We start from the raw sequence: 24,958 nt of genomic DNA on the forward strand, positions 1-24,958 counted from the left end.
CCATGTAGGGGTAAGGAGAGGTAGTGGTCTAGACAGCAGAGAAGATTACCAACCTCCCACACTTTTATGGTTTTGGGTATGGAAGTGGTTTAGATGGTTGAAAAGTGATTTAGGGTTGGAAGTCCATGAGGGCAGTGCATGGAGAATGTGATGGAGTAGTGTGGAGAGTCATAGCTATATATAGCCAGAGAGCTATGATATGGGATCTGCTAAATAGTAATTCATCACCAAATGGGTGGTCATTTGTTGGGGGATGGTATGCCTAATTGATATCAGGTTGAATTGTGCCTGGTAGCCTGGTATATCAATGAGAGGTGCAGATCCCTGGTTATTGGTGGTTAAGGAGTTAATGTCTTCGAGAACGTGCAACCTGAGGGGGGTGGTAATATTGTATTATTAAAAGTTGCAAAAATGTAATGTGATGATAATATGTGAGAATATTTATATAAGTTTTGTGATAAACAGCCACAAGCCCATTTGCACCATGCCTGCAGGTGTTGTTTTTGTGGTTGGGTTTTTTTTGGGGGGTGTTGTAGGTGACGGGCTCTAACCTTCCACAGTCATGTGCTAACAAAGAATATACTAATAGAAGTAGAAAGCAAAGTGACAGAGGGATATGTTTGCAGCTCCTCTTTGAATCTCCAATTTCAGGTTGAGGTCAAGAACAATACATTGGTGTACCATATACCTTTTGCAGAAAAAAGTTAGGTCACAAGGTTGTCTAAACAATGTCTGAAAATCTTAAGAACAAATGAACAGAAAAATAAATCTATTTTGAAGGTAAAATTGCTTTTATATTTGTATTTTATCTATTTGTCTAAAGTTAAATTTTGCTTCTCTAAAATATATAGGTTTTATTGCAACTTTGCTGAGTTTGTTGTGGATTATCAGCTCTATCAGCATTTGTTACCATATTGTGGTCACTATTCTAGTTTGTTTGTCTATTCACCACTTGTGTATGGTAATAAATCTTTGATGTACGTAAAACTATTTGTTGTTTACTAGTCCCACCAGATCTAATGTCAAAGTTAAAGTGTAACTATACTTAAAAATAGAAAATTTTTAATACAGTAGGGATAGACTTGTCCTTTCTGCAATAAAACAAACTTACCTGCCTGTTCACAACCCTCGGTATAATGTACAATCAGCTGCACAGCCCAGTATATATATAAATATATATGGCCCCGACATAGCTGGTTGTACAGGAGTTACTTCCTTCTGCCTGGCCAGTCAAGATGGCTGAAGATCAAAACCTGGAAGCAGACCAGGTGAAGATGCTGGTGCCAGCAAATGGGCAAAATAAGAGGAAAATTTAGGCAGAGTTTATTTTTTCAAATTTGTTTTACTGCAGAGGGGACAAGGTATTTTCCTTCTACAATAGGGAACGTTTTATGTTTAGTTCTGCTTTAAAATCTGGAGTACAAATCCTATTTTTGTTAGTTGAATTTTTGAGAGATTATATAATTCATATTAACAATTTGTGTAAACTTTGCTGATAATGTAAATTAGTGTATTATGTAAATTACCTGGACAGTCTAATATTACCCCACAGACTCAACATTTTTATAATCTTCGCAGATATCTTCACAACTACTCTGAAAGATAATTGTATTGACAATCATTAACATTTTGTCCTTTTTTTCTATACTACAACATTCCAAATGTATTATTTAGTCATGACTAAACATTCTTGATTTCTGCTATAGCCAGTTTTTTTTAAATTTTTCTATAGTTTTTAAAATATCTGAAAAAAGTTTGAAAGTTTTTTTGAGCAGGTTGCCTGTCCATGGATCACAGCCATTCCTGCTGGATGCATAGATATAATCCCATTACATGCTTTTGTCTGTCTCAAGGTGTCCTCTTTGTTGGATTCTATGAGACACTCACAGCTGTCTTTTTCAGAGAGTAGTCTATTATATATCTTTGCAAATTGTGCAAACAGAAATGCACTAATGTTTAAAATAAGGTTTATCAGGAAGAAGTCCTGAACTGTACATTTTGGAGGTATATGTATTACAGTAAACATCAACACTTATAACAAGCTTGAAATTTGTCTACAATTCAAAGATGGGAAGTGCTGAATCAAGTATAGTATGATATTAGTTTTTAATTTTATTGACTGCAAAATCCCCACCACAAAAATTCTGGATATGGGTGAATGTGAATTTCACCTCCCACAAGTCTTAGTAACTAGTTGCTTGGCTGAAATATCATTACTTAAAGAGCAGCCTAGGCCTATGTGAATGCCAATACTGAGAAGCTTATTATTTGCATAGTATGTTTGGCTTTGCTCCATGACAAATAGATGGTGTTGTCACGCACGGAGAGACATGACCACTAGGGGGCGTATGGAGGTCGTGTGAGCCCTGAGAAGGGCCAAGGCGCAGAGTCTAAGCAGTACCCAGGTTTTCCTCAGAGCCTCTGATGGTGAGGATGGTGTGCTGCTGGTTACGGCCAGGTTGCAGTCCTTGGGCACACCAAGGTGGGCAAATCACGGTACCAAATCACCAGGCAGGAGGATAGTCCAGGAAAGCCGGGGTTGAGACAGCAAGCAAGAGAGGTCAGGTCACATGCCAGGGGTCAATAGCCAGGGATCCAGGAGACAGACGGCAATGACACAGGGGCCACTGCGGGCACAGGGAACATACCTCCAGGGATACTTAAAAAAAAGTCCTAAACCTGGACTTAAAATATAATTTTTTGGTATGTCTTTCACACCTTTATTTTCTTGACTTTCCATATATTATTTATCATATTTTATGTGTTGATTTGTAAATGCACCCCTTAGAGGTCCCCTGTATATGGGGAAGATATTACACCTACACCCTACTAAAATTGAGGGAATGTGAGTATAAACAAGAGCTGGCATCTTGGATTACCTTCAGCCAAAATCCAAAAAGTGTTCTGACCACCCAGTCCATATATTTGCTGTGTAATTGTGTTGTTAGAGGCAGTTTTATTCAATCTGTTTTAATTTTAATTAATATGTACTGCAAGAATATTTATTACACAGCTGAACAAAATATTTTTTTTCATTTGCCAAGGATATTTGAATATATTTAATGTATTTCAGGTCTGCTGAATCCAGAAATGACATCAGTTTCATTGAATTTGCTCTAGTTCTTGTGATACAGAAATCAGAAAAGACAATTTCACCAACAACAAATGTTAACAAAGCATATTTTTTATCAATCTTTATTTACATCAATGTTTTGCATTTTATATATTAAATGTAGCATTATTTTCATGAAACTTTCATTTGCCTTCTTTTTTATTCACACATTTTCTTTTTTTTTACAGAAATGAGTTCTTCAAGAAGAACTTGTTTAAATGACCCAAATGTATTTTGCTACATTTGTGGTGAATATTCTCAGCAAAACAGAGAAGAAACATTACAGAATTTGTGATGCAAGCATATCTTGCATATTTTGGTATTAAACTGGGGGACCAAGATAAGTATTGGGCTCCCCATGTGGTGTGCAAAACGTGTGTAGAGTGTCTACATCAGTGCAAAAATGAAAAACTGAAAAGTTTGAAATTTGGTGTACCTATGGTATGGTGAGAGCCCAAAAATCATAATAATGATTGTTATTTTTGTGCTGTGAATGTAAAAGCTTTCAATCGTTACAAGAAAAACAAGTGGGAGTACCCTGCTTTGGAATCAGCAAGACGACCTGTGCCGCACGGTGCTGATGTTCCCATACCAGTGTTCAGTACACTCCCTGATATTCCTGTATCTGACATGGAGGATATACAGGGTTTGGAGTATAATCCAGGAGTTAGCAGTGGAAGTGAATATGAAGGAAGTGTTTCATCAAACCAGCAGTTCTCCCAAGAAGAGGTCAATGATTTAATACGTGACCTAAATCTGTCAAAACAAGCATCTCAACTTTTAGCATCCAGGCTAAAAGAAAAGACCTGTCTGAGACCGGAAGTTAAAATACCGGTTTATAGGACAAGAGAGGTGACACTCCTACCATATTTCAGTGAAGATGGAAACTCCGTGTACTGTTGTAACATCCCTGGACTACTAGCCCATATGGGAGTACCAGAATACCGAGCAGGCTTTTCATAGACAGTTCCACTCAAAGTCTGGAATTTGTTTACCTGCATAATGGCAACTGCTATGCATCAATTCCAATTGGTCACTCAATGATTAATAAATGGTGAACTTCCTACTTGGAAAGCATAGTGGATACACAAAGTTCCCATGTTTCATGTGCTTGTGGGATAGTAGAGCAAAGCAGGATCACTGGGAAAAAGTGACATGGCCTCCAAGGGAAAACATGAGAAATGGGTGCAACTAACATCACTAACGAGCCAATGATTGACAAAGAAAAAATCATTCTCTCTCCACTATACATAAAATTGGGATTAATAAAACAATTTGTTAGAGCTCTGAACAAGGACGGTGATTGCTTCAAATACATTTGTAGATTCTTCCCTGGATTGAGTACTGAAAAATTAAAAGCAGGAATCTTTGATGGACCAGAGATTAGGAAACTGACAAATGATTCATATTTCACAAGTTACATGACTGATACTGGAGCTTCTGCCTGGCACAGCTATGTCATGGTTGTCAAGAACTTCTTGGGTAACCATAAAGCACAAAAACAACACAACCTCCTCTGCTGCCATTTTGTACTGCTATTTCACCAAGCCATCCCTGTGACTGACTCATCCTATCCCACTCCTGGAACTCAACAAGCTTATAAGCCTCCCTACAACCCATATTACAGGACCGGCTCTCTTGGACTGTTTGCCACATTTTGTACTTGTTTTGTACTCATATGGTTCACAATTATCTGTTAAAATGTATTATTCACCTTTTTCTCCATTGCTACTCTACTCTCTTAGAATCAAATTTAAGCTCCTCTGCTTTGCCTTCAAATCCCTCCACAGTTCTTGTCCCACTTACCTTTCTGACCTGGTAAAAAAAAAAAATACTCCCCTAGCTGCTCTCTCCACTCCTCCAATGACCTACTGACTTCCTCACTCATAACCTCATCACATGCACGGCTTCAAGACTTCTCTAGAGCTGCCCCAACTTTCTGGAATAGTCTTCCTTGTCCTATTCGGCTTGCTCCAACATTATGCTCATTAAAAAGAGCGCACAAAACTCATTTTTTCACTTGCCTACCCATCTTCTGTCTTTTGAAACAGTCACAAGTTCCCAACACTACATACCCTCCTATTGTGTGGTAATTCCCCCACCTCCTAGTTTGTAAGCTCTTCAGGGCAGGGTCCTCTTCTTCTGTGTCACTGTCTGTATTTGTCTGTCATTTGCAACCCCAATTTAATGTACAGCAATGTGTAATATGTTGGTGCTATATAAATCCTGTTTATTAATAATAATAATAATAATAATAATAATATTATTATTATTATTAATAAAAGCTGCTCTGTACTATAGATAGATTTTTTGGCCACGAAATGGACAGCCTATAAAATCAATATTCGCCAGATTTAACTTGTGAATTTATTATATAAAAAATGTCATGGCTTGTTTGTGTTCTGTTATAACAAAGTAAGCAGTCATGATTATTTCATGAATTGATATTGTCACGAGACCAAAAATTAATTACCAATCAATTTTCCAAATTTTTTTTTTTATTCTGTTCTTTTTAACTGTCACATGATCAGGAAATGTTGGACTCTTCTTGGGTAACCACAATGATTGCATCACCATGATGACAAGTCCTAGGTGCAAATCTAGATACAGATCTAAAGTAGTGATGCAGAAGTTAAAGAAACAAAATTCTAGGCATTTCATTTATGCACCTAATGCAATCAATAAACGCAGTATATTGAAAACTTTTGTTAGGAATGATGGCCTCATTTAGCTCCTGAAAATGCTAGGAGGTAAGGCTTCGTACATACTGCCAGCTACTACAGTACTATACATCAGTAGACATCCTCAGCCAATGAAATGATCCATATTATTGCCTTACATTACTTGAAGTCACTTGAGACAAAAGCTTTCACCCTCCATTTCTTACCATATGTGTTCTTCTATTTTCTAGTCAGGTGCAGTGGATTGTAGACATTTAAATGTTTTACAGCTCTGGAAAATGCTGGCCTGAAGCGGTGCTGACTGTGCAAAGCTGCCATTAGTACACTAAAGTCCTGGTTCTGTTTCTCCATCCTTCCATTCCTCTTCAATCTCGTTCTCTCTTGAAAATGTATTTTACTAAGTGAGACATAATATTGCAGGGCTAATCTTTATAATCCGTCCCATTTCTTCTTTATGAGATTAAATCCTGACATCTCATTTCCATGCAGTTGGGAGCTTTTCCTCCACTATGTACTTTACATAAATTAATTCTCTCTTTGAATAAATGAATGCACAGATTGGGGACACATTTAGTCTCATTCCTCTACAGGGGGATTCGGATCCTTTATATCAGATCAAGTAAGTCACCTAAATTTATCTGTCCCCCACAGCATCAAACAGGAGTTACAATACAGTCATTATTTTACCCAGACTTTGCCCTGCTACTCTACAGAGATCTTTCAATAAAAATGGTTGCCTGGTCTGTTGAAGAGCAAATGTAATTTCCGCTGCCAGTACAAAACACAAAAGACATGACTAATGATAGCAATGATAGTAATTAAATATTTTTATGTCTATATATGTTAAATTTAAATTATATGGTCAATTTGACATTTAAAATTAAAGTGACCAAATGATTTGCAATGTACATATTAATGGAATAGATATTTCAACAATATAGACTTTGACTGATGGAGCTCACTCTGTGTCCTCCTGTTCTGTTCTGCTCTTACCAGGGACGTGTCACCTATCAGATCCGGGTTGGATTAGTGGCCCTATTTGCTTTTTGTTAGCAGTATATCTGTAGTGTGAGTTAATAAGTTTATTTGTTTATTATATTTATTGATTAAGGGGCATGTAATGGTTGGATAACAATATAATATAGAGGGATTTTATAGCCCCCACTTATTATACTCCCGAGAAAGCCAAACGTTTATGGAGTAAAACATTATTGCCAAAGCAACAAGTATGTTACAAGATAAATGCCTTGAACAACTTGGATTTATCTTAATTAAATGACTGCATGGTTGTATTAATATGACTTGTTTGTTAAGTAGTTGTCTATTACTTGTTTTTATAAATAAAGGTAATTTTTAATATATTTACATTGTTTACTGTATATGTTGATGCCTTAAAAGTCCACAGTTTCTTTATAGAAGAACAAATCTTTTTGTGTAATATAGACATTCTTTTCTTCAAGGTAAACCCCCCATTACCAACTCCCAGGTTTTAACAATCATACGGGAGATTAAAGGCACCACAATATAGTGCAATTTAAAATAATTTAAACCTAATTGAAAGAACAGAAAAAAGTATTCAGTCAGATCTTCGGGGCAGGGTCCTCTCCTCCTGTATCACTGTATTAGTCTGTCATTTGCAATCCCTATTTAATGTACAGCACTGCGTAATATGTTGGCGCTATATAAATCCTGTTTATTAATAATAATAATAATAGACATTTTAAAGTCTATACTGGATGTGAGGTTTAGAAATATAACCATCCAGTCCAATACTTTTAGTTCATAAAAAGTATAGCTATGATAATTTATAAATACAAAGTAAAGGAAAAAACACAAACACATAGGGGATGACTTACTAATAGTTTAGGCTGTGAACTGAGTGATCACTCTGAAAGTGAGTGAGGTGAATCTTAGCTGATTTTATTCATCCAACCATGAATAATTTTTTACATTTTATTGTAATTGGCTATTTATTCATTACATATTTGCAAAGTGAATTTTCACCATATATACTAAGCTAAATTTAAAATTTGCTTTTTTATAATTTTGCTTTAAAAAAAAAAAAGCCTAAACTCTTTTATTAAATCAGATCTATAAAGCATGGAACAAAAATAAAACTCCTCGAAATAACACACAAATTGTTGTTTTTTTTTATTCTAACAAATTTCCCCCAAAGCCAATGTCGAAAGTGATCTGTAATATCCGTAAGTGATCTGTAAGGTAGCTGAAATCACCCTACACATCCCTACCAATCAGCTGTTTAGTATCTTAAAATATATGCACAATTCTTCAGCTCTCTTCAGAGTTTTGTAGGCGCAAATAATTCTAAAAATGCAGAAATATTTCTAAAATGTGACTTAAAGACTTCTCTTGATCATCTGGATTTCCTAGGGGAAATTATTTTCAGAAATAAATTACTGCAGGAAGGGCAGGTTCACTTCTGCTTTCACCCTTGGCAGCTTCAGCTTCAGGTTATCATCCATGTTTACAACATCAAAGAGTGTAACAAAATAATGAAAAGGCAATGGTGCACTTTAAAGGGTTCCAAGCTCAAACTGGGAAAAAAAAAACCTTGACTCCTCTTCTTTTCCCTGGTAATTCACTTGAGGATTCTTAGACATTTTGGGAAAATAAAATTACATATATTAGCATTACTTAGTACCATTTTGTTATAGGTTTTATTTTGCATTGGTATTGGGTATATTCTATTACTCTAAATAACTATGGTATATTGCTGGACTGTAGCTGTATCTAAAGAATGGAAGTTGACTGTTTTTTTGAACATGGATCTCATATTTTTTATAGTATTTGTTTGCATTCACTGCATTGCATTTACATTGATGAAGATGTAATTTAAAATAAATGTAATTGTTTTCAATATTATAGGTCTCACTACTTGCTTACAGTCTTTTTATGTCCCCTGTTCTTTGTCTTTTTTCTAAACTTTTCTAAAAGAATTTTTCCCCATTGTCAGCCACATTTTTCACTTATAGTTTATCTAAAGCCAAAAGTGTTTTTCAGTTTTACACAAAGCAGGGAATGGTTAAAGCCTGTATGTATATTATTTTGTTTTTGCTGGTTTCATTTGTTTGGGGTGATTTCACTTTACTTTCTGTCTTTATCTTGGAGAATTGACACTAGAACAGGTGCCCCCCTGATTTTTTGCCCCATTGGTAAGAAACCATAAACAGAAAAGGTAAATAGGTCTACTGGGGAAACAGAGAACCAGAGAGTCTTTCTAACCTTTCCATGGCATCAAAAACTAAAGTGTATCCAAAAGCTAAATTATATTTAAAGTATAACTATGGCCAAGCTATGGACATTGCAATAAAATATTGTAAAAAAGTAAATAAACAATAAAACATAAATCATAGTCCCCACTGAGGTCATATTTCTTTTTAACTTTAACATACTTAATCACTTTCAGAGGCCGATGAGGACTTGTTTAAAAGTTTTTTTTTTTTTAATGCTGGCTAAGGACATTTAAATGTCTATAGACTAGCTTGAGTTTGGCAACATGAGTCATCTTAATAAATTCATTTATTTTTTGGCAAATTCTGCAGCACTTTAAAGAGTACACAAATTTAGCTTTGTAATACTTACCTTAATTATCTGTGTGGACATTTTTTTCAGGTCTCTTAAGACTTTTATTTTTACTGTTCTAACAAATGCTCTGCATATATATTATTATTGACATACATACTAATAAAACTTTTTTTTTCTGTTGTTTTTCTTATTGGGGAAGACAATGGTGCATAGTCTAAAATACATTTGAAGATGCAGTGAAAGAATGGTCAACAGAAAAAAAAAAGCTTTTTAATGTATGTATGTATGTATATATGTGTGTGTGTGTGAACAAATCATTACCATGTGTATATATATGTCCATATATGTAATGATTTGTACATTCTGTACAAATCATTACTATAAAACAAAACTGTTCTTCAGTAAATTGTTTAGGGTTTGATTGGACTTGCACCCTCACCTCAATAATGGGTAGGTTTGGGATCTTTGCACAATCTTCTATACAGTCTCTTCCTCTTTTTAGTAAATATTCGTCATATCTAATTGTGAATTGATATTCTGTAGGAATGCAGTATCAGCAGCTGGCATCAGTTCTTGGTGTAACTAAAAACACAGCTGCAGACTTCTACCACAACTCTATATTAATCACCCATGCTTATTACAACTCTGATGAAAAAAAAAAACTTTGATTTGAAAACCTGAACTGTGTTTTCTGTATAAATTGTGTATGAAAATTTGAAAATTCATTCTCATTCTTTGCACCCTACATCTTTAAAATATTTTCTACAAAAGCACACTGATAAAACATAAGTTTTATAAAACATATCATATTTACACTTTTGTCCATGATAAGATATATGGTATTTGAACCCACATTTTATTTGTATTATTTACTGAACAGAATGTGTACAAACATTTTCAAATTTTCCTTTGTTCTCTTTATTCTGGTTTAAGCTTGTTAAAATATTTGAAGTCATTCCTAATATGTGAGATTTTACTTCTTTTTAGCGATTAGGCAGTTAACAGTTAAGTAACTACAGTTAACACAGATATCATATTGGACATATGGTCTGTATTGCTAACAGATTAATATACAGCTATTCTTTGTGGGTAATTTCAAAACCCATGGTTCTACCCAAAAGATTTTTCTGCATTCCTGTCATACACTTAAAATATTTGGAGGCTTAACTTTTTTAAAATCATCTTTTACTATGCGTATGACATAGGTGTGGGTAATGACATACATTACAGTCATGTCTTGCAAACTGCACAGCCTCCTGCAGGTCTCTATGTCTAGCCAATGCTAACAGGTAAATTCCCAAATGTTGATTTAACCCAAAAAACACAATAAAAAAATGAAACAGTACAAACAGTATATAAATGTACTCGATTGTAAAATACATCAACTGGTTTATTTTTTTTGGTTTGTGACAATCAGTTACCAGCAATAAATGACGCCAGACATTATTGATATAATCTTTTGTTGTCCCATAAATGATGCAGTCTTATCAGTAAAAGTCCAAATATGTGTTTCTTTCCATGTTTCAAGTGGGGACACAGTTGCATTCATCGTTCAGCGAGTTTATTAATTTAATTCAACCCACCGACAGCAATGAATGTTAATTGTGACCTTTCATTTTGTTTCTTCATAAAGCGTTCAACATGTTAAACGAACAACTTGATTGTAGATAGTTTTATCACATGGCTTACAAAAAGGTGAATGTTACTGTCATAGATTGGTATAATATTTAGAGATGATATGCACAGTTCAAAAGCAAAGGAAAACAAAAGCATCTAAACTTTCATTCAAAATTTCTTTACAGAGAGATTTTACAAGCTACATAAATCCTTTATTTGAATGTTTAAAAACATTAACTGATAGTGTAAAAAGAATATAGGAATGAAGATTGTTTGGGTGAGCTTTTTATCAGATGAAATACAAGACTGTATGTTGTTCAGAGCAAAAATTTGCTCAACCTGTGACATAAAAAAGGCACAAGATTTGTAAAGAAAATCAAGTCACCTAAAGCATTCCTAAAACATTATAAATAAAACACGGATATTATAAAAATTCCTGGTGGTTTTGTAGTAGGAGCCAGTGGGTGATCAGGCATAATGAAAAAGGCATGCATGAAGTTCTGCAGAGAATGGTCTTGTCGTGATGTACAGTCAACGATCGATGGTTTGCCTTTTAATACCAAACTCACCGACAGCGTTGAATGTTCATCAAGACAGTCCTAAAATAAGCATGGTGTTTATCAGCTTGAATAGTGTCCTGATAAAAGCAGGCTGCCATTTTAAACTTGGCTCGTGTAAGCCTTTATTATGATCCAAGCATGTAGTTTCATCAGAAGTATTATTCGTTGTGGTTCCTTTGTGCACAAGATTCCAGAATTAACCCTTTCCTGGGACGTGCTCAGAGATTTATTTAATTGGTACCCTGTAGTCAGCTGAGGTAATTGCAGATGGAAGACTAATCAGTGTTCTCAGAGAACAGCTGGCAAACCATCTAGATGAATGTGCTGAAAAACAGAGAAGAAAATATTTATTTTGTTAAAACACTCACTGGAATATGAGAAAATTCTGTCTTTTTACTGGCAAAAGAAAACAAAGGAATATTCATATATATATAACTTTTGATGTTTTAACCAAAAACATGGTATGAAAATAATGACCAATGTGTATAAAAATTTTGAAGCACGAATATGTACGTGCCTTAATTCTTAAAGAATATCTAAATTAAAAAGCAAATATGTAATATATTGTAGCTTTCTAGTCCTAGATGAGGTAATCATATTCATTTTCAGGCAAGTTAATTTTCAAGTACAGAAAATACTTGTTAATCTTGTTTTGCAGATATGCTTAGTCAATGTAAATTTGTATATTGAGCTACTATAAACTGATGATTTCTCTACCCCATATAATGAACAAAGACAAATATGTTTGAGGTCCAACCTCGGTGGCAGCAACAACTCCATATATAGATACAGTCTAGCAGGGAGTGTGACCACCAAAGGATAGGATCACCATGTTAAAATAAAATGGAAAAAAAAGCTCAAAAAAGAAAACAATTGCATCCTAACAATCTAAGGGCTATGCAGTAAACTGCATTCTATTACATGTAGTAGTCTGTAGTGAAACTATTTTAAATAAGGGGTGTTGTTGCTTTTGGGCCACCATATCTGGGTGAAATATGATATGCTAACCCCTTTTCCCCAGCAATAAAGAACCTGGAACCGCCACTTTATTCTTGTTTTCATATAGGCTTCTGATGTAATCATAATTCAGTACTCAGAGTACAGAGATTACAGTAGATAAATAGACAGAAAAATGTATAGAATTTTATTTCTGGTAGTACAGGAAATTAAAGTTAAACATCAAGCTTTAAAGGCTGTATTAATGTACCCTACATTGAAGTATATTTTCCCCAGCACCATAAAGTATAAAATAAAACCATTTTCTAGAACGATAATTTATTACATTAATCCCTAGATTAAAACCATGATTTTTAGCTCTAAATCATGACAGGGATTAACACTGGCCTGATTCCTGAAATGAAAGAGCAAAATATATTGTCTAAGGGAAGTCAAGAGGCATACGTGCTAGATGCATATATATTTATATAAACAGAAAGTTTTATTTTACTCAGATCAGCTTTAAATTACAACTTTTACTTTATCAAAACAGCTGCCACTTAAAGTCTAGGTGCGAACCATTGCCTCACTTGCTGACTTGCAGATGAAGACATGAAATTGCTTACATTTGCAAGGTCTGGAAAACTATCAACAAGCTCAACACCTTGTTTTTCAGCTTTAGCCATCTAAAAGATCAAACGTCTATAATCCATGTTTATTCCATGTGCATTGATAGACAAAAAAGCATTTGATATACACTCACGTTTAGGGTCTTATAACTGTGAAGTCCTCTATTTAATAACAATGAAGTCCTCTATTTGTTTCCTTTAGCCTTTTAAATAGACTATTAAAAACATTTGTTGTATTATTTCAATTCACAATATTTCTGCAATTATTCTTGCTTTGCTTTGCACTCTTCTAGGTTCCATCTGTCCCTACCTTTCTTTGTGACTACAGAACTTCTTCCCTTTATGGTATAAAGGAAAGTAGGGAATGTTATGAAGTCCTGTCCCAGGGTGAAAACACTACTTCTCTATAGGTACATCACAGTAAGAATGCATCATCACCTGAGCATAGGAAGTATTTTGAAGTCAGATTTACTTTTTAAGAAAAAAATAAATTATTAAAAGAAAAGCCTAATTCAGCCATCAGATATTAGGGTTTGTGAATCGTAATGTATTACATTTTTGTTCTCGGTTCATATACGATTTAGGAATAAGATTTGTCTATAGATAGATAGATTTTAATACACAGACATACAGTACAAATTGACAATACAATCCACCAAAAAACAAATACAGCTTGTTACAGCCACTAGTAATGACCAACAACACTCTCCATCAGTAATTTATTTAAGAATATTTGTTCCAGACTAACAAAGGATATATCCCCTTGGTGAGCATTTGAGTCATAAATATATTGTTGGGAGCTTTGGGTCATATTCTGCTTTTGTCATGTCTACATATTATTTAGATGTTTGTCATTAAAACAAAATGTGTGTCCTCAGTTTTTTCTTTTTTGCTTTAATAACGCTATTCTACACTTTGCTCATTACTCTTTTTTACCCTACTACTATGTTTTAAGTAAAATTTTGGAATCATTGGCAAGTTTAGTATACATGCGCAGATATTTATATAAAAAAAGAAAATAGTCAAGTAGTTAAATACTTTTTTTTCATCTGCTAGGAGCACAAAGAGGGCTGAGCTGAGGGGCGCTCTAGATATAAATAAACCAAGCAATTTTGTTTGCCGTAAGCGATGGGGTGAAAACATACACGAGATTTCTCTTTACAGATAGAGGAATCCTAATGCACACTGTCAGGATGAGGAGGCGAGTAAGCGCTTCCCTCCCTCTCTCACATACCCGCGGGGACTTTTGCTGCCTCTGAGGCCTGTCTCCAGTGGCCTATGTACCAGCGCTGATGGAAAGGACATAATTTAAGTGACGGTGTTAGCTACGCATCCAGTGGCCGAGAGGAGGAATTGGAGCAGAAAAGCGATGTTTCTGCAGGAATTCTCTTCTCTGACCTAAATTTGCTGATGCTTTTGATGTAAGGACAAATCCGCCTTTTACCAGAATTTAAAAACGCATTATACAGAAATTAAAACTATTTATTTATTTTATGCAGTATATAGGGTCAACAAATTATGAAGTGTTTTACAGAGGGATATTTAAAACGGTATTTTTGTAGTAAAATGTTCTTTCTATAGTCACAAAAACATGCGCCAACAGGGACTGAAGCTGATTTACCTACCAATATGATTGTGGGTTGGTGAGGGAAGCTAGAACTTTTGGAGGACCTACACTAACATAGAGAAAACATGCCAATACCAATAAACAAAATGGTAATGGTAGGAAATATTTTAATATACATATATTAATGGATCATATAGAGAACTAGCTTCTCAATCATTCACTTTAAGGTCATTACAAAGAACAAGGGGGCACTTTTTGCATCTGAAAGAAAAAAGTTTAATGTCTGCATAAGGAAAGAATTCTTAAAAGATTTATGTCTTTTTTTAACCTAACTAAATAACTATGTGTAAAAGATGGCCCTGATAGAAACCCAAATAAGGACCATATATTTGCACAAGGGCTAATAGCTTATGATAAATTCATATTTAAGATACACCTTTCACTTTTATCTTGAATATCTCACTTCTCTAGCTTTGTGGGTAGGTATATCATTCTTCATCTGAACAAACTATTATCATCTCATAAAAATTATACATCGATTAATGTATGGACCCTCTAGTTCTAAGTGTCCTAAAGAAAGCAATGTGACATCCAATGCAAGACGGAACCAGGCCTTCTATATCCAGAATATACAATACCTCTGCTTTCTGCTATTCTGTTCACTCAAACATCTCTCCAAAGAATCGGCTGGTAGACAAGCACACTATACCCAACATACACCAAAACTCTATGCAGTTTACAGCTTTGGTTTATTATCACGCTAACAACATATATTTTATGTGTTCTTTGGCCTCAGTAGAAATAGCCTATTGTTATATAAGGGTTCAAAGATAAAATATTTGGCAGAAGTCTAAGAAGTGTAAAACTTTAAAGTAAAAAAAGAGGCTTGATGTGTATTATTGATGTCACCCTGATGCCTCTTAAATAAATAAGTGTATTAGCTAACAAAGATCAGCATACACAATTGCTCAGCATTAAATTTGCTTTAGGCGTCATTCATTGAAATATGAGAATGGTAGAGTCTATCTGCTCAATTAATAGAGTCTATCTGTCCTCACTTACTTTCTTCCTACCCCCAAGAAAGTGATCCAGAGTGGCCAATACATACACTTCCGGCATTAGTGATGGGTGAGTGGTAACACCTGGCATTTGTGTGCATGAACTCTTAATGACTTGCTTCCTATTGAATTAATAAACACTCCTGTTAGCCTATGTCAATAATTTGATGTTGCTTTTTTAGCAGAATTGGTACATTTTGTGGAGAGAGAATAGTATTCTATTTTATTTGGAGCTCATACTGCTAAATGCATTTCTCTGTTTTTTCAGGACATGCTCACCCTCTGTGATATGTGTAGACATACTTTGGTCACGTGGAATGGCAATTGATTAACCCTAGGCTATTGGCCGGATTGTTGCCACTGATGCTCAACTATTACAGTAAGCTAGAATGCCCTCTATCCCATAGTTAGCGTCTGCCAACCTACAGATGGGCTCAGGCTGTAGTTTAAGAAAATGGATAAATACTTCATCATCCTTAATTTATCAGCCTTTACACTTCTTAATGAATATCCTAAAAATGACAGACTTAATAATAAAACAGTCAAATGCATGTATTTATTCTACACAAAAAAACATTTTTTAATGTTGCACTACGTCCTTTCTGCTAGGTGAAACCATATTTCCGAAAGCGGGCACTGTCTTAACTTAAAAAGTATCTTGGTACGTATATTAACAGGTGGTTTACAAGTAAACCTGTGCAACGTGTTACAAGTAAACGAGTGGTTTGGAATATCACCTGGGTATATTTAATCATTGTCTGTGCAATGAATCCAGGCAGGAGATTTTACATCTATATGCAATACACTGTGACGTTAGACAGGAAACATCTGCTCTTCAGTTCAGTAGATTTAGAGCAACGGTTGAAATGCCATGAACCGTGTGAAAGAAACACATATGGACTCCATATAAACAGCTGCATTCCAAACTAGATTATCAGACAGATGTCTACCGGCAGGGCAGTTGAGGACAGTCGAAGGCCAGAACTGGCTATGGGCCCATAAAATATAATGATGGTCAAAAGGTTTATACGCTTTAATATGTATAAGGGGAAATGTGCCAGTGTGCAGAGAACAAATATTCAATTTTAGGAAAATAATCACTTTGCTGTCATTTAATTCAAAAGCTGATACTACCGACGTTCCCAAGCTTTAACAACGCTTTACTATTAAAAATGTAAATATGTATATTTAACTTCAACTATATCTTCCCCTACATAACATTGCAGACATTTCTTTTTATCAAAATTCACATTTGATATTCTAGGTTGAATGTTGCTATTGATTTTATATGTTGCCCTTTGTCATGTTACTGTATATTTAGTATTTAGTCTTCATATGGCTGTGTTTGTCTGGCATTTTCTATTGCTTATTCATAACTAAAACAAATAAAAAAACATGTCTTTCAAACTACTGTGGTTATTAACTGGGATCAAAGGGATCATATAATCAAAAAGTATACAAGTAAAACATGCTGTGCACTGCCTCATCCTAATTTAGATTATAACGCAGAGCTCAGCACTTTTCATTTTTCCTAAGTTTTGCACATTCCTCAGACAAAGCCACCCTTTATGATGGTAAAACGAGTTAGGGACATGTTTTTTCTAATTTAATTTCGCAAATTAGTGATGTGGACTAAAGTGACTCTTGGTCACGCTTTTAGGGGGTGGGGGGTTTCTAGGTCTTTTTCTCTGCTCTGTTATTTAGTCTAGTAGGCAAGGCGCATTGTATTTTCATGACAGAACATTGGTTTATTTCCTAAACCTAATTATTCCACAGAATAGTAACCTGGGTGAAATATCATGGACATTAATAAGCTTTTTATGTTCATTTAGTGGTATTCCATTTAGTATGCTTTTTTTGTCCATTTAGTGGTATCCCATTTAGCTTGTGGTGAAATTTCACTTTGCCAAAAATATATATTTAAGTTCAAGGAAATCCAATAAATAAATGATAGATTTTTGTTTGCACATGACGTTAATTGGTTGAAGTCAGCAGGACTTTACCTCATTCACAAAGCTAAGTGAAGTATACCATATTTTAGTGAATCAAACCCAGTGTCTGTTACATGATGTATCAAAGAAGATGTTTCAGTTGTCATTATAACAAAGAGATTTTCACTTTCCTGATGTGTCCACAGGACGGGAGGTACCACAAAATCTATCTATGAACACCCTTTTATTTAAAGTAAACTCAACATATATGTTTTACTGCAGAAACAAGAAATGCAAGGACTGCATAGTCACCCAATATTAATTGTACTGAAATGGCCCCTCACCACAAAATATAAGTTACCTAAAATTGCTGTTGTTACACGCAGGATTTGTGAAAAGCTATTTATTTTTAAAAAACTGTATAAAGTAAAAACATTTTTAGTCTTTTTGGGTTAACATAAGCAAAATATAAAAAATAAAAAATGTACTTTTATGTAATTTGATATGTATTGATCAGTTATGCTCAATTTCCCTGAGACAGTAAATTTCCTTAACTTCTTTTCTTTCTATTTAAATACAACGGACTTTAATTATTTAATTGATTAATTAAAGCTCCTCAGTAATAGAGAAGATAGACTATCATGGGAGAACCTGGGTGATCCAACAATCTGCAATGAATGTGGTCCTGGACTAAAAACATTTGCCAACTAATAGTAAATGATTACTGAAAGAAAATGATTAGAAATAGAAAATGAAATAGAAAATGATTACTGATGAAAAAAAAAACATTGCAGGTTTGCTGAATCACCCAGGTTTACTCATCATAGTTTATTTTCTCTAGGCTTGATGAGCTTCATTAAATCAGGCTCAATGAGTTACAACAGCATAACATTTGAACAACCATTTTCAGTCATCAAAATAAAGTCTGGCTATCAAGTGGGTGCTGTATCCTGAAATTGGATATTGTTGAAAAAGATCAGACATTGGGACATTGTCAAATTGTTAAACAATGTATTGGTCTTACTACAATCACATGTTTCAGCATGGGCTATAATTTGGTAGCCTTGTACCTAGAGACAAATAGCAAGAATCTTTGGATAACAAAATATACAATACCTTTACCTGCCAATATGTATGGCTGGGTGGTGAAAGGCAATCAGGAGTGTTAAACTTGTAACAAAGTCAATTTTTTATTTTTAAATAGCATAAACCATGGCAAAATACTTTTAAATGAGAAACAAAAGAGATACATGGATTCGATATAGCATGTGTGTTATAAATTAGACAATAAAGTGAAAACCTAATATGCTATATCCCATCATTTACCAGAAATGGTCGAACAGCCAAATCTCAATGGTATAATAAAGAGTTTCAAGAATCCATAATGAAGGCAATGACCATAAATAAGACTTGTTTGCAGTGTAAATGTCACCATGCAGATATTAATGTTGTTAAAGTTACTTACAAAAGGAGTCTGATAAGTGCAACAACTAGCATAGTTTTAGTTGCATCTGATGAGGAGGAAATCTCTTTTAACTGACCTTCGACCATCCCAATTATAATCAATCATCAATCTAGCGATCATTCCAGAGATGGTACATCCCAAGTCTTTTTCTTTTTAAAAATACAGTAAGATAGCATATAGTAATGCTCTTTAAATACACAAAAAATTGGACATAAAGTATTAGGACATTTTTTGTTAGATTTGGTTTGGTACATTAATTAGCAACAAAAATCATCTGGTTGCTACAAGGCAAAGTTCTAATCTGTAATGTAACACTAAGTAAAGCTAGTTTACCAAAAGCTTAAAAAATAATCATTTTGTTCAGCAAATATAGTAAATCTATGTTCACTCTAATCACCCAACTATGTGCATAACAATTTTTTAATTGGGCATTCTAAGTGAATAAAGCTTCACCTAATTTCACAAACCAGCATTACTCGAACTTTTAGATGAACTCCTGCTCAAGTAAGTTCTTTGGAGGTCGGTAGGAAAAATGCCCTTTACTTTGGTGTTCACTGAAAATGCCAGAGTGATGGTCAAAATGCCTCCCCTACCAAGAGCTAAAATAGATAATTGATATAATGCTGCTGACTTTGCCGATCCTTAGGGTTCCACAGAAGCTGCCCTAATCTTGGTAAACATTTGCTTTGCAAATACCTTATATATTATTGCCGTGGGAAAAGTGTACGGCACTGTGTGGCATTTCTTACTGCAGGTTTGCAGATTTTAGGCACAAGCGAATGTGAATGTCATCTGCATATTTTTCTGAAATGCTAAATTTTAGCAACAGCTCTTCAGGCATACAACTAGCTAATTAACATATTAGTTAAGAGAAGCTTAAATTCTTAAATTACCAATAGATCTTTTTTTTCCCTCCTTTCTTCTGTGATTTTGTAAAGTGCCTTGCTTTATCCTTGAACATAGTCTGAAAAAAAAGGAATATGACCATGACCTAAGATGTCAGTACCTTACAGCAAACCACACTCTGGGTGACCAGAGACAACAATTGCTACCATATGTAGCCCTTCCTTTACCCTGGAGTGAATATCAGTTTTAAATGAGTATGTATAAAAAAACATAATTACCATCCACATAAAAAACTTTAAGCAATAAATACTGAATATACATTTAGGCAGCCTGAATTAGCTGAATTGATTTTGGCAGCAAAAGATTGTGGTTTGCATTGCAATTTCTAGCTGTTTTTGTCTATTTAAAGAGAAAAAGGAACCTTTTCAGGCAGATCTTGGCCTTTAGCCCGATGAATAGTTTATGTAAGGTGAAAACATACAAGATGACTCGTCGGTGTTTCTTGTACAGCAGTGAGCTTTAGTACTAAAAAACTGAATTGTACTGATCCATGCAAGTTGTAAAGAAATAGCAATCTCAACAAAACAACAGCTCTGACTAGTGGGTGCAGAATTGGGCTGCTCTCTTTTAACCTTGAATGGTACAAAGCAGCAGTCAAAGTTTGCAACACTTGCTGCTCTATAGTCATGTGTTTCAAATTCAAAGGGATCTCCCCCAGAGCTGGATGGGATCTGACTTGACCGTACCATCAATGCTAAGTCTGGAATGCAAATCAATTTCAGTTTCTTGACTATTTTGGCTTTAGTTGGGAAGGTGGGGCTGGTGTGTGTCATCCAAGTGTAACATATGTGTTCACCATTCTGCCATTGGATAGTCTGCCACTGGACGCCCAGTGCTCAGGAAGTATAAGCAGAACCTAGCAACAGTAAAATACTTGGCAATTATGGGTTTGGTCGCGGTAAGAAAATAAAGGCACAACACCCTGCAGCTGCTGTTCATTGGAAGTCTGTCAAGCTACATTTGCACCTCAGCTTTTATCCGGCCAAGTCGTCGCAGTGCAGTGTATTTTACAGACATTTCACACATGTTTACATTCATTCCTAAGGAAGGTGTGTTGAATGGTATAAACATTCTGTATAGAATTTTATTAATGCTATGAATGTAGCCTTATCTAAAAAGACAGAGGGGTATTATAGTGTGGGTACAATTGACAAAAACCTTTTTAGTTAAGGTTCCGTAAGCAAGAATAACCAATTTTGAGTTTTATTCTGTTTTTAAGGGATCCATTGGAGATTAAAACTAGTAGAATTGGTTTTGGCATGACATACACTTTAAAGGACTACTAACAGAATAATCTTAGGTGACAAATGGTTGACTGGCTTGTTTAGCTGATTATAAAAAAGTTATTGAGGATAAAACCAATATTGTGTTACAAAGCTGAATTTTTTTTTATCTTGGTACTAATTAGTGATAATCTGTAAAAATTAATCTTCCAGGAATAAATGAGTAAACTGAATGGTAAATGGTCCTAGTCAGAATTGTTTTTCCTGTCCTGATTTGTTAGGAAGGTGGTGGAAAAAGCCTGACAAAACAGCTGACTAATACGAAAAGACAGATCAGGTCAGGCCAAAAATTGTTACACATTTTAATGAAAGAAAGAGAAGAAAGAGAAGGAAGAAACTGATGTAACCCAATCTAATCCAACAATGGCTTACTAAAGAGCCTTCCAACCAAGGCTGTTCTAATGGGATTTCTTAGAAAGAATAAACAGGAGGATCATAGTTTTTAATTGCAGTGTGGCTAAAATGCTACTTCAGCAATAAGGTCTGACTGTGAGACAAAATTAAGCTTTGCGTAATTCTTACCCTTTTCTATATGACTAATCTTTTTGCCTCCCTACATGTAAGCTTCCAACACATGCAGGATTATCAAGGAGTTTATTTGGGGTTCTGTTATAAGAGTAAATTTCTTGTCATTCTTATTTTATCATAATCACATTCAAATTGTGCTTGCAGGGAATAAAATTTAGGACCTTTGAATGAAGTTAGCAAAGAGAAATCATGCAAACTTAAACTTGCATAACGCCAAGTCTTGTTATTGCTTGGGGTATTCCAGATGACCCTGAAATGTCTCATTGAACTCATGTGATAAACCCTGACAGCAGTAAAAAGCCCTGAGCACAGTAGAAAAAAAGATACAGCCATGCAGTTCTGTCATCTTGAGGATCTCGTCTTTTGTCTGACAACCCAGGGATGAACCACCTGCAGCAAAATATTTACCTGCTTTACATGATTATTATTACATTGGACCTGAACTCAAAAAATGAAAGAAAAAAAAAACATTTGCTATGCTATAATGTAAGAAAATGTTATTGTGGGGGCAGTACTTCACAAGAGCCTGTTGTGTGGATGCCTAGGCACCCCTTTGTCTACAGCATTAGTAGTACAGTAGTTGTATATTTGTGCTGTAGGATCTTGAGTAAAGCTGCCTCTGGCTGCAAGTCTTAGGAGATTTAAAGTGATATGTGGTGATTGCAATATTATGCTGCTCAATGCTCTACATGCTGGAGGCTCTGACATGGGAAAGCAAAGCTCTGTTTGCAACAAGATGGCCGCCTCCGAACAGAAACACAGCAAAAAACAAGGTATAGTAATTCAGTCATGGGGAAAAAATAAGCTGCATAGAGGCCACAGACTACTAGTAGCTAGGCCTGCTTCCAGAGTTCCTTGTTCACTATAATAGACTTGATAACATTTAGGCATATCGTATGTAAGGCTGTATTTTATGTTTGGTAAATCTGACACATATTAGGCCCTTTCTGTAGAGTCTGATCATGATACAAAGTTTTAATGTGTCATTCTTAGCACCTAAACATGTAAATATAAACAAGGCCTGTGAAGGAGAAAGGAGATTTAGGAAATGTTCTGCATCTAAGCCTGAGCAAACTAACTTGACTGGGACGCAATACCTATGTTTTGATGATGATAGTTTTGCTGTATATTGTGACACATCAGGAATTTATTTATCCAGACTTGAATAATTGTTGGATTATCTTTAAAGAAAACCTGTCAGGGCAGATAACTTCCAGACACTGTCACAGCCTCCCTATCATCATCACAGATTTACTTGAAAATTGAACCTGTAAGCCATGTCAAACTTTTGAAATGAAATGTCCTGCCTAAAACGACATGACCTTTGTTAGCGAAAACAAAAACCCTTCTGTTGCACCCTCCAGGTTTCACTTTACTAAATAAGGTTTAACATTGCTGATTGACATCTGGTGATTAACCCTGAAAATTCCATTTCCCCTCTTTTAAATGAGAGTTGCCTTTTAGTCTCTTACAAGAGGCCATCACAGAGTTTACAAAGCCTTCTGGTAAAAATGCTAAATTATTACTGGCTCTAAAAAGGAAATTCAACACAAGGTTCCATTGGCAGAAATTGCAGCTTGCTGTATTTTTCCAGTACTGCAATGATTACCAAAGCCACCAGCCTCACCACTGGTATAAAATCTAAAAGTAATGAGTTAGGGTGGTATCCTTCTGTAAACAAAAGATAGCAAAGGAGTCCTCTGGCACTGCTAAACTAGTAGAAGGACTTGTTTGGAAATTGTAGGTAAATTGATTAGTTCAAGGACTTGGTCACACTTTCATAATAATATGATACTTGTTACACAAAACATCACATTTCAAAAGAAGTCTGTATTCAGCTACATATGTGGAGGATTTTGTTGGTTTCTGTTGGCAAATGGGTTAAGGAGAATAGTTTGATGTGGGAGTAGGTATGTATGTAAGTATGTATATTCAAGAAATTAAATCGACAATACCGTGTAGGTGAACATTTGATTGAATATTTATCTATGTACATCAAACTACTTTGTTTTTAATCCTGCCATATTTATAGAGATTTGCCAAGTCTCAGAGCTTGGTCATTGTTCTAAGCTCTGTGAAATGTTGGCAGCCTTCAACCAATGTATAAACTATATTTTCAAAGAATGAAATTAAATCACATATATTACTGATGTAATCAAATAACTGAGGAGCCTTGAAGATCATATGCCTCTGGTCTTCCTCAATAAAAGCAATGGATGTCAGTTTTATCTTTAAATGTGCCATGTCAGCTGCACAAAATGACTATGTGGTTTAAGGTTATATTTTAAATGTTATTTCTGTGCAGAAACAGGCGCTTCTAATGTCTCACAAGTGTGTCCTGCCACTGTTTGAGTTTACACTTAGAGGCCAAAAATCTAGTTACAGGGGAAGCTCCCCTACCGGGTCAGAAGCCTGGGTGTATATTTTAAGATTCTGTAAATAGGCTCTTTGTGTTACATTTTCGAGTCTTGAAGAGAAGATTTTTTTATGTTTCCAAAGAAAAAGCAAATGTTAAAATTCCTGTTTCCCACAGAAAGGTTTTTAGGAATTTCTAATGATTTTAACGGAGCAATTATTTAACCTTTTCCATGTCATTCCTTGAGAAATTATGAAACACATATGCCCCTAGTAACCACCATGGACATATGTACAAACTGTTTCCAACTTTTATGAACAGGAAATATGTAAGACATGTCCCAAATGGAAGTCAGTAGTGATCAGGAGAGAGTTACTGATTCTTTTCTTTGCATCTTATCCACATTACTTTAAAGCAAACTTCCGTGGTGGTTTAATGATTTTAAAATAGCTTTTCCTCTGGTTAGCAGGCACTTCCAGCTGCCTGTATGAGCTTTCAGCTTCTTTGTTAACCATCTAAAATAGATGAGTGATATTACCAGAAATTACAGCCACAGCCTTCATGGTTGTTACTTATCCCCACCCTTCCTACTGCCCAAATCTTACATTAGCCAATACAGTCCCCATCTCATTGGTGACCTATAGAAAATTGTGGACAGGTAACTGCTGCTAGGGAAATCAGCCCCTGCAACCATGTCATGTAATGTCAGCTGAACCTGGCTGTCAATTTGATATGAAAAGGTCAATGAAGCAACATTCAGTAATATGGTCGGTATATTGGAAG

General features: G+C 35.1%; 1 long non-coding RNA gene across 1 annotated transcript in view; it reads right to left on the reverse strand.

Moving 5' to 3' along the window:
• Positions 1-9,488: 9,488 nt before the first annotated feature.
• LOC140336738 (uncharacterized) overlaps positions 9,489-24,958 on the reverse strand; it is a 48,662-nt gene continuing 33,192 nt past the window's right edge. The window contains exon 3 of the long non-coding RNA XR_011921938.1: positions 9,489-11,840. This is a non-coding gene — a long non-coding RNA (uncharacterized lncRNA). The remainder of the gene's footprint in view (positions 11,841-24,958) is intronic.

This window comes from Pyxicephalus adspersus, chromosome 8, assembly GCF_032062135.1.
Source record: "Pyxicephalus adspersus chromosome 8, UCB_Pads_2.0, whole genome shotgun sequence".
In the NCBI taxonomy this organism is placed as follows: Eukaryota; Metazoa; Chordata; class Amphibia; order Anura; family Pyxicephalidae; genus Pyxicephalus; species Pyxicephalus adspersus.